Source organism: Microtus oregoni, unplaced genomic scaffold (assembly GCF_018167655.1).
Source record: "Microtus oregoni isolate MIOR12 unplaced genomic scaffold, Mior012 000030F_ref0000283, whole genome shotgun sequence".
NCBI classification, from domain to species: Eukaryota; Metazoa; Chordata; class Mammalia; order Rodentia; family Cricetidae; genus Microtus; species Microtus oregoni.
Window position 1 is genome coordinate 24,693,248 of NW_024543089.1, and position 10,617 is coordinate 24,703,864.

Here is a 10,617-nt window from a genome sequence, read left to right on the forward strand (position 1 = left end):
GTTCAAGGATAACCTGGTCTACAGAGTGAATTCCAGGACAACCAAAGATATACAGAGAAACCCTGTCTCAAAAAGCCAAAAATTAAAAATATAAATAAAAGAAATAGTGGTTAAAATAAAGGCACATTAAGATGGAAAATACACAGAAAATCTGGATACTGTATGTTATTGTGCTGTCTTTAAATTGTTTGATGGCTGAGGAAGGAGCAACAGCTGCTAAAAGACATTTGATTATAAATGCTGCTGGATTAATCCAATAGATATATTTTGAAAATGTTTTGACTTTAAAATTTAAGTCAAAAGACATGTTACTTTAGAGAAGTGTTTTTGCTTTTGTTTGCACAGGAAATGAGGGACTGTCGATTCATTTTGCATTAAGAAAAATTAGGCTTAACAAAGGAAGAGCCCCTGAGAAATCTCTGATGAAAGGAATGGCCCAGATGTCTGAGTTCTACATTCAGAACAATTCAAAGACTACTGCCTGAGGTGATAAAACCTCACAAGATACTCCAGTCAGAATTGGTCATAAATTTTCTTTAGGTTCCCATTAGATTATCAGCACTCCTAAACAGCAGGAAGTATCCTGGATAACTATGCCCATATTCCCCACAAATGGTTTATGGGTGTTTGTTTTTGTTTAGAATGTTGGTTACAAATGGTTATGGATAATGGTCAGAAGAAAAGCTAAACAAAGGAGATTCAATTCAGAGTTCTTGTTTTAAAAAAAAGGGTAGAGAGTGCTGTAGTAAAATGAAGGTCTGTGCCTTGTCACTTCTATTTTAAATAAATGCTGATTGGCCAGTAGCCAGGCAGGAAGCATAGGCAGATGACAAGGCAGGAAGTAGAGGTGAGGCAATGAGAATTCTGGGAATAGGTAAATTTCAGTCTGTAGTAGTCACACAGACACAGAAGAAGTTAGACACAGATCAAGAAAGATGTGACTGCCTAGTCAAAAAAGGTACCAAACCACGTGGCTAACACAGTCAAGAAAAATGGGTTAATATAAGATGTAAGAAAGAGTTAATAAGAAGCCTGAGCGAATAAGCCAATCAGTTAATAATTATTGTATACCTCTCTGTGTTTATTTGGGACTGAATGACTGCAGGACCAGGTGGGACAGAAACCTCAGTCAACTTTTCTCTCTCAGGCTTGCTTCTCCAACTTCCCTCTAACCAATCACTCTTCTAGGGTACATTATTGAGATATATAGTAATATAAGAAAAGTAAAAGTAATGGACTGTTATCATTGCCTTTGATGCACTGAAGGAAGGGACTAAAAGAATGAATCAGCCATGTATCCATTTTGGGTAAGGCAGAAGCTAGAAGGTTTTGATGTCAGTCAGTGCAGAATCTTTATTTCCAACAAAGTTGGAAGTGGCAAAATGAATCACAAAATATTTTGGAATGAGAATTTTAGAGAAGCCTACATTTAAGAACAGTTCTTTTATTTTATTTATTTTATTATTTTTTGCATTTTTATTAAAAAAATTCATTACACAAACCCAGTTCCCCTCCTTCCCTTTCTCCTGTCCCTCTATCTACCCCCCCCCCCAAATACCAGCACCCATCAAAGGGGGTAAGGCCTTTCTTAGGGGGTCAACAAGGTCTGGCACACCAAGTTGAGGAAGGTTCAAGTCCATGACCCTTGTATCAAGGCTGAGCAAGGTATCTCACCATAGCGAATGAGCTATGTTCATGTACCCAGGAGAAGTCCTGGACCCACTGCCAGTGCCCTATCCCCAACAGATCAAGCCACATAACTGTCACCCACATTCAGAGTGCCTAGTTCAGTCCCATGAGGGTTTTCCAGCTGTCGGGCGCGAGAGAGAGATGAGAGAGAGAGAGAGAGAGAGAGAGAGAGAGAGAGATAGAAAGAATATGAATCTACAGCTGGACATAGAAAGCTAAAATTTCTCCTGATTAGACAAAATGGCCTAAACTACTCTTGGCTGGATGCTGGCTTGTTGGCGCTGCACATTCTGCATATCAAAAGGCAATCTTCCTCTGCTTCAAGTATGTCTCTACCTCTTACTAAGTTTGGTTAAATTTAAAGAGTTTGGTCCTGAGGTTTGCCTCAACTTTGCCACTGCCATGTACTGTACAAGGTGAAAGAGCTGGTGGCAAGGAGATTCTCTGTTTTGAAAGCATTTCCCAATTAATTTTGCAATGCAACAGAAAAAAACAACCTTCTTCTTCTTTCTCTCACTTTCTTCTCAATGTACTGAAATATAAAAAGCTAATATCAGTAAATCCTTAATAGAGATTGACAATTCTTCATAAAACACTGAGGTTGTGAAGGGATATGTTATGGTCATGAATTCTTATCTGCCTCTTTCGTATGAGATGATGGTAAAGAAGTCACCATTTTTCTCATCTGGCTGTCAAAGGGCCGGGATATGATTTTGGGCAAGTGATTTCATGTATTCACTCTGACAAGTGTTGAGTATTATTAAGCTGCAGAGTCAATATGGTTATGGATGAGAAGAAAAACGGAAAAAGCAAACTAAAATAATGCTTTGTGCCACTTCAGGCAAAGAGAAAGTGCTCATTTCTATGCAGATTTGTTACTGTCTTTCCCGTAATAATGCTTTTTTTTCCCCCCTCTGGCTTTTTAGGCTAAAGTTGGCGCTTAGCACATGGCTTTGTATGGAGTACAAATTCAGAAATAATTTCTCAATGAATGAACTGTCATCCGCACAAAAAAAGCGTATTAGTAGTTCAGTGCTTAGAAAGACACATCATACATCTTTAGCTCTCTCCAACCAGACTGTCTCATCTTTTAGACCCCATTCCTAACACCTGCAAGTCCTTTCGTGCCTTGCGTTTCTTTGCAGGGCGGCGTTCCCTGCAGAAAGACTGCTCTGCCACAGCTGTGCCAATTAGTCTCCGTGCCCGAGAAGAGTGACAATAGTGATATTTTTCTCGATGAATGATAGACCTACTGGAGAGTCCACAAATCAAAATGTCAATTTTCTTTTCTTATTCCGTCTCTTTTGTGTCCCATGTTTGTATATAATTTATTCTGCAAAAGTGCCTTTGGAGAGAGAAAAAGAATCCATTTCCCCCTCCAAGTTTAACTAAATAATGAACCAGATCTGTGACAGATTATGACACATTCTGGAACCACAGTTGTTGCTTACCAAGTGTGGCAACAGCATTCATCCTATGAATATAATTCTTTAAGAGTATCTATGGTACTTAGACCTAGGATAGTTGAGAAACCAGTAATGACCAAGCTTACTTCTCATATTTGTATGAAGCAGAAAATCTCGGACTTCCAAAGCTCACGCAAAAAGGTCTTGGCTCAAAATATCATTTATTCTAATTTTGAACTGTCCCAATCATTACAGCTTGCCCTAAACTTAAGTATTTGATTATATTTTAAATATCTTCTCATTTCTTAAAGGAAGTATGTGTGACATGCATATTTAGTATGTTGAAAGCCAATACTAAGGTTAAGATAATCATATTAATTTTTTCTACTTTATATTAAAATCCTCACTATGCTTACTGTTTTCAGAACATCTGTTTTTGTTTGGTTTTAATCTGTTCACTTAAAGGAAATTTTCAGAGTCATAGACAAAATAGAAGAAGAGAAAGGCATCTGAAATTGCTTCTACCCACAGAAATTTAAGAAAACCAAAGGCAAGTGATAAATGAATGAAAAAGAAGAAAAAAAGACAGAAATTCATAGTAATAAATCATGGGATCCAGACAAGTTTCAGATAAGATGGATGACTTATGTCTGGGGCTAGAATAACTTGACTTAAAAATGTGATAATAATTTGTGTTGTTTTAGGGATTGTCCAATACCACCTTCTTAGGAAAATGAAGTAACTTCTCAGTTAAAATTACTGATATCTCACCAAATCCATTTCACTCCACAATTCTTTTCTGAGAATCTATTTATTCTTTTAAACATTTATTTATTGTGCACATAATTGTGTGTGCAGGCATTCATGTTTGGGTGTGTGTGTGTATGTATGCACACGTATATCCCAGGGTCAAAAGTAGAAGTGAGAGGACAATTTGAAAGAGTCATTTCTCTCTTTCAATAAATATGATAACCAATAGATAAATTTGCATAATTTTGTATTCCATATACGTACAATAAATGAAAGACATTTTAGTAAAATACTACAGGTAATATTAGTCTATTAATATCATCTTTCCAAAGTGTAGGAAAAGTTTAGATATAGTGTTGATTATAGAGAATCAATTCATCTATTATCTATCTATCCAACACATTCATTCAAGGACCTCAACAATAAACTATTGAGCTAGTGTTTTAAGTACTTAGAATTAAGAAATGCATTCTAAGTATAGAACTCATAAACATTAACAATTCGATATAATTTTCCTCTGATATTGTGTCATAAAAATTTATAGGTTGACTGTATGAGAATATAATCTAAAATTTTACAGTATATTTTAGCAGTTTTTATTATTAATTATAAGGAAATGTGTGGATTATATATGACATAAGATTTGCAATTAGATGTAATTACCTAGCTAGAATGTTAAATGCTATAATAATTTTATGTATTGTTTTTCATAGCATCTCATGTATTTTAAACTGTCTTGAAATAAAGTCGCTTTATCACAGAGGATGCCTTTGAACTTTTGATCTTTCTGCTTCCAACTGTCAAATGCTAGAATTTCAGAAATACACCACTATGTCCAGTTTCTATGAGGTTAAAGATTAAACCCAGGATTTTATTCATGCTAGGAAAGCACCAAGTAAGTGACAACCCATAATTTAATATATTCCATACATTATTTGAAATACTGAGGCCATTTTGAAGCTCTCTGGACAAAGGGGAAATGGAAGACATAGTGTAAGAATTCTTTGTATTTTGTGTGCCTTGGTGTTTGAAAGAACAAGCAGAGTTCACCTTTGCCCCAGTTCAAGACAGATCATTGAGTGGCTGTTGATTTTCTTCCTTGCAAGTTTCATGTCGTAAAAGTGTAACTTTGAGGCACAAATATATTGCCTGCTCTTTCACTTTTTCTGCTTTCAAGAGATTCAAGACTAAAACGCATCTCATTGTTTTTCACTTGGCTATGTCACATGAGGCCTGCCTTCTACCCACTATTATACCCTTCCCCCATCTCCATATCTCTATATCCTGCGGACACAGATTTGCTCTGTGACTTTTAGTTGCAGTTGCTCTCTTGGAAAGGGGTTAATATCATTTCCTGACCCTGTGAAATGGGGTGAGATGACAGGCTCCATCTCTTGATAGGGGATATAGGAACACCAACTGACGGAAGCTGAGGAAATCCAATCTCGGATGTGTGCAGATTTATCAGCTTGTGAACAACTCATCATGTTATAAATTATTTACCTTTAGATTTTTCCTGTAATTGATTTATGAAAAAAGTTTTATAAGTTTGCCAGAATCCAGTATAGGAAAAATATTTAGTATACAGACACAAGACAGTTTGTAAAATAATTGCAGTGCTTTAAAAAATGAAAATAATGTTTTAATGCTGCTGTAGGTCTTCAAACGATGACATTATCTGTGTGTACTTATTTCTTTTTTATTTATTCACTATGAAACTGAAAAAAAAATAGATGAAAACCAGACAACAAAAAATGATTAACCACAGTCTAGATAGTTTTAAGTTTAAGAAAATATAGCATTGGCTAAATTGTAATATATATATATTTATATATATATATATTCAATTTTATCAAAAGTAAATGTTTTTATACAATATATTCTGAGGGCGGTGAAGAAGGAAATTCAGAGATGAAAGACTAAAACAAAGGGCCCTTTGAGAGGGTCATATGAAAAACCTAATACAACATAAGCTTGCTGTATGCACATATGAAGGCAGTCAAAATGAATCACCAAATAATGGGGAAGTCACTCCTGACTGGACATCTCTTGTAACCAAATGAAGTTTCCAGTACTGAGAATGAATTACAAACAACCAAGGGGCTGGCCAATGGGGTACAATGGGAACCCTCCAAAAACCCAAGCTATTGATTTGCATTTCCCTGATTGCTAAGGAAGTTGAGCACGACCTTAAGTGTCTTTTGGCCATTTGAACTTCTTCTGTTGAGAATTCTCTGTTCAGTTCAGTGCCCCATTTTTTAATTGGGTTAATTAGCATTTTAAAGTCTAGTTTCTTGAGTTCTCTATATATTTTGGAGATCAGACCTTTGTCTGTTGCGGGGTTGGTGAAGATCTTCTCCCAGTCAGTAGGTTGCCTTTGTGTCTTAGTGACCATGTCCTTTGCTTTACAGAAGCTTCTCAGTTTACGTAGGTCCCATTTATTCAATGTTGCCCTTAATGTCTGTGCTTCTGGGGTTATACATAGGAAGCGATCTCCTGTGCCCATCTGTTGTAGGGTATTTCCCACTTTCTCTTCTATCAGGTTCAGTGTGTTCGGGCTGATATTGAGGTCTTTAATCCATTTGGACTTGAGTTTTGTGCACGGTGAGAGATATGGGTCTATTTTCATTCTTCTACAGGTTGACATCCAGTTGTGCCAGCACCATTTGTTGAAGATGCTTTCTTTCTTCCATTGTATACTTTTAGCTCCTTTATCGAAAATGAGGTGTTCATAGGTTTGTGGGATAAAATCCGGGTCTTCTATACGATTCCATTGGTCGACTTCTCTGTTTTTATGCCAGTACCACACTGTTTTCATTACTGTAGCTCTGTAATAGAGTTTGAAGTCAGGGATGGTAATGCCTCCAGAGAGGGTGGGCAAGAGACTTGACCCTAGAGGGGCTCCCAAGTGCCCAAGATGAGGTTCCCAGTTAGTTCCTTCGGCAGCTGAGGATTGGGAACCTGAAATGACCCTATCCTAGAACAATACTGATGAATATCTTGCATATCATCATAGAATCTTCATCTGGTGATGGATAGAGATAGAGACAGAGACCCACACAGGAGCACTGGACTGAGCTCCCAAGGTCCCAAGGAGGAACAGAAGGAGGGAGAACATGAGCAAAGAATTCAGGACCACGAGGCGTGCATCCACCCACTGAGACAGTGGAGCTGATCTACGGGGAGCTCACCAAGGCCAGCTGGACTGTGACCGAAAAAGCATGGGATAAAACCGGACTCTCTGAACATGGCGAACAATGAGGGCTGATGAGACACCAAGGACAATGGCAGGGGGTTTTGATCCTACTTAATGAGATGGCTTTGTAGGAGCCTAGCCCGTTTGGATGTTCACCTTCCTAGATATGGACAGAGGGGGGAGGACCTAGGACTTAACACAGGGCAGGGAACCCGGACTGCTCTGTGGACTGGAGAGGGAGGGGGAGAGGAGTGGGGGGAGGGAGAAAAAAATAAATAAAATTATATATATATATATATATATATATATATATATATATATATAAAAACCCAAGCTATTGCCAAGACAAGGGATTGCACTCCACAATCTGACAGCAATGCCCTATTGCTGAAGGTAGTACCTATACAAGTAACTGAATATGGAAAAGTTGAGGTGTTCCCAGCCTAGAGACTTCACCCTTATTGGCTAGTGATTATGGTATTGGAAAATACCCTGCATGGACCAAAGGAGAAATGCAAAACAACAGCCCAGTTATTACTAACCCATTGATCTACAATGGTGACCTGTCTTTAAGATTCAGTCATGGAACAGAGCTTGTGAGAGTATTCAACCTGTATGTGATTAGACGTAGAACCCATTCCATAAAATAGAACTCATGCATTACAATACCTGGTTGGTTAAGAACCTGAGACTAGATAGGATAGAGGACTAGGAGAAAACCTAATAGTTCAGTTTTTCTAAAGGAACATGACATTTAAAGGATTCCTATTGAAATTCTGCTATACTCATAGATCAGTTCCTTTGTCGGCCATCATCAGAAAAGCTTCCTCCTGCAAAAGACAGAAACAAATACAGAGACAACTCAGTCAGATATTGTGCAAGAGTGAGGGATTGGGGAACTCAACCCTAAGCCTGATGTCTCCATCAAAAACCTTGCCTCAGGGCTCAGGAAACCCTGCAGAAGAGGAGGCAGAACAAGTGGAAGAACCAGAGGGGATGGAGGACGTGAAGGAAACAAGGCCCTCTAAACAATATGAACTCACAGAGTCTAATGCAGCATACACAAGACCTACATGACTCTGCACTATATGGGGTCCTAGAAGGGAGGTAAGAACTGGACACCCACACCCCATTCCTAATAAAGACGTTAGCTTCAGTTGATAAACACTTGCAAGTAAACAATTAGTTTTCTTCAAGGGAGTCTCACTCAAAGAAAAGATACTTTTGAGAGTAGGTGCCTTACCCAGTAGTATATACCAACACAAAAAGATTTCAATGGCATCCTTGAAAGTCCTCATGTTATAATGTTGTGTCAGGGCCTTTAAAAATCTTTATAAACCCTTTTCATATACACACACATATATATGATATATTTCATATTCATATATCTATCCATATATATAAATATTTAATATATACTTTTTTTCTATTTTTATGGTATTCCTTTGTGTGAGAATGGGTGGTTCTCTGCATCTACATGTGTTTCATGTGTCTTTCCTTTGATTCTTTCTCTTCTGTTTGTTTCTTTTATCCTATTCCCATTGTTTTGTTCAACCATATTTTACTATCCTTCCTTAGATGCTGGTTTGCTTGCCACGGAGAGACAGAAACGTAGTTTAGCCAGATGAGACCGGAAAGAAGGAGGAACTGGGAGGAGTAAGGGTCAATGAAACTTTTATTATAATATATTGTATGAAAAAAATCTCTTTTCCACAAAAGAAGGAAGTTAGGAAAGGAGGGAAGGAAGGAAGGAAGGAAGGAAGAGAAGGAAGGAAGGAAGGAGAAGAAAGTGGAGACAGAATACAAAGTGCCCAGGACACTAATTAGCTTGTCTTGTCTTACCCAGGGCTTTGGAAAGAGAGCAGAGTCAGCCTTTTCAGAATGGGTCTACCCTTTAGGGCCTAGAGTAGAGGCATACATCACTACTTTGTGTTAGGTTCACCCTATGATGGGGATTTTCTTTTTTCACAACTCTTAAGAAATGTAAAGTTTAAGCGATCTTCTTTCCTTTTGTGTACAAATATCTTCTGACCATAGCTTGGAAAATTATAGATAAAGGATATAACATTATTGCTAGCAGAAATTGCATATTCTCTTTTTCATCTGAGAAACTATTTTCAATACCATACTAGAATGATTCAGATAGCGAGGGATTTGATGAATGTCACACTCACCAGGGGTTAGTAAGCACAGATTTTAAATTAAACCTGTGAGATTATGATTTTTTCTCTAATACCTCCAATTCTCCTCTTTGAGAGTTACAGATTTGTATTTCTTTTGCTTTTTGGCTATGAGCTATGTGTGAGAAAATAACTCTTAATTATATTTTATGTCTCGTGTTTAACACATACTCAGGATTTAAAAGAATTACATAGAGTTTATTTCTTGAGTAGGTATGATGGTAAACCCCTCTCCCACACCAGTAAAAGTTAAATAAAAGTGCTGGAGTGATGGATTAGTGGTGATGTGTTGTCACACAAGTGTGGGTCTTGGATCCCCAGAACTTACTCAAAACAATGTAGTTTTGTGTCTACAATGCCTGCAATCCCAGCACCAGGAAGATGATGTTAGTAGGATTCCCAAGGCTTTCTGGCTAGCCAGTCTAACCAATTCATGAGCTTCTGAATCAGTGTGAGACTGTTTCTCAAAAAAATAAGGGAGAAAGTGATTGAAAAAAAAAATCTCCCATTGACCACTGGCTTCTACATTGCACTTAGACACACAATCACATACATGTATATCTATGTGCATAAACTGTACACAAACAAACACATATGAGTTATAAAAAGATGAAAGCTAATCTCTTCAGAGATCAACAAAATGATTGGAAAATAATAAAACAGTTAAACATAATTCATAGTAAAAAAATTTTAATGCACACACATATATAGGAACCTGGAGGTATGTTATTAAAAAAGGAAATATTTGAAATAAATGAAAAATAATGGCAACTTTTACAGAGAGTGGGACATGAATGGAATTATTAAATCATGTTCTTTCAGCTTTATCTATGGGGAGTCATCAGTTAAACATGTCAGATGAAGCGTTTGTGATCAAGAACATTTGCTGGATTCATACCAAAACCAAAGGTAAGCTTTGGATTTATGACCAGCGTTTATCATGTGCTTTTTGACTTGCAGAGGCAAAATCATAAATATGACCAGACTGATAAAAGTTTGGTTTCTTTGCATAAACACATATACCCAGAGACAAAGGAAGTCTTACTATTTCAGGACAGTTTCTCTCCCCATTCCCTTTGTCCACTGAAAGGAAGAGAAGAGCTCATGAGCCCCAGTAGACTTCTGTGGCAAACCAAGAAACAAGGTGAACTTCATTTTCTCTGATGTTATTCTTGAGTTAAGGAAAGAAAATTAAAGCAACGTTCAGGCATGATTTCACAAAAAAACATTATGAAAGGAAGAATAAAAGGAGATATTAACTCTGAAAATAATAGGCATATTTTACACCTCTACTCCATCATTTTCCTTCTTAAAAATTTCAGCTGTAAGTAGCAGAGAGAAAATGTTAAAGAAATGAGATAATTGAAGGCTAATAATTAGTGTTCTTTTATATTCA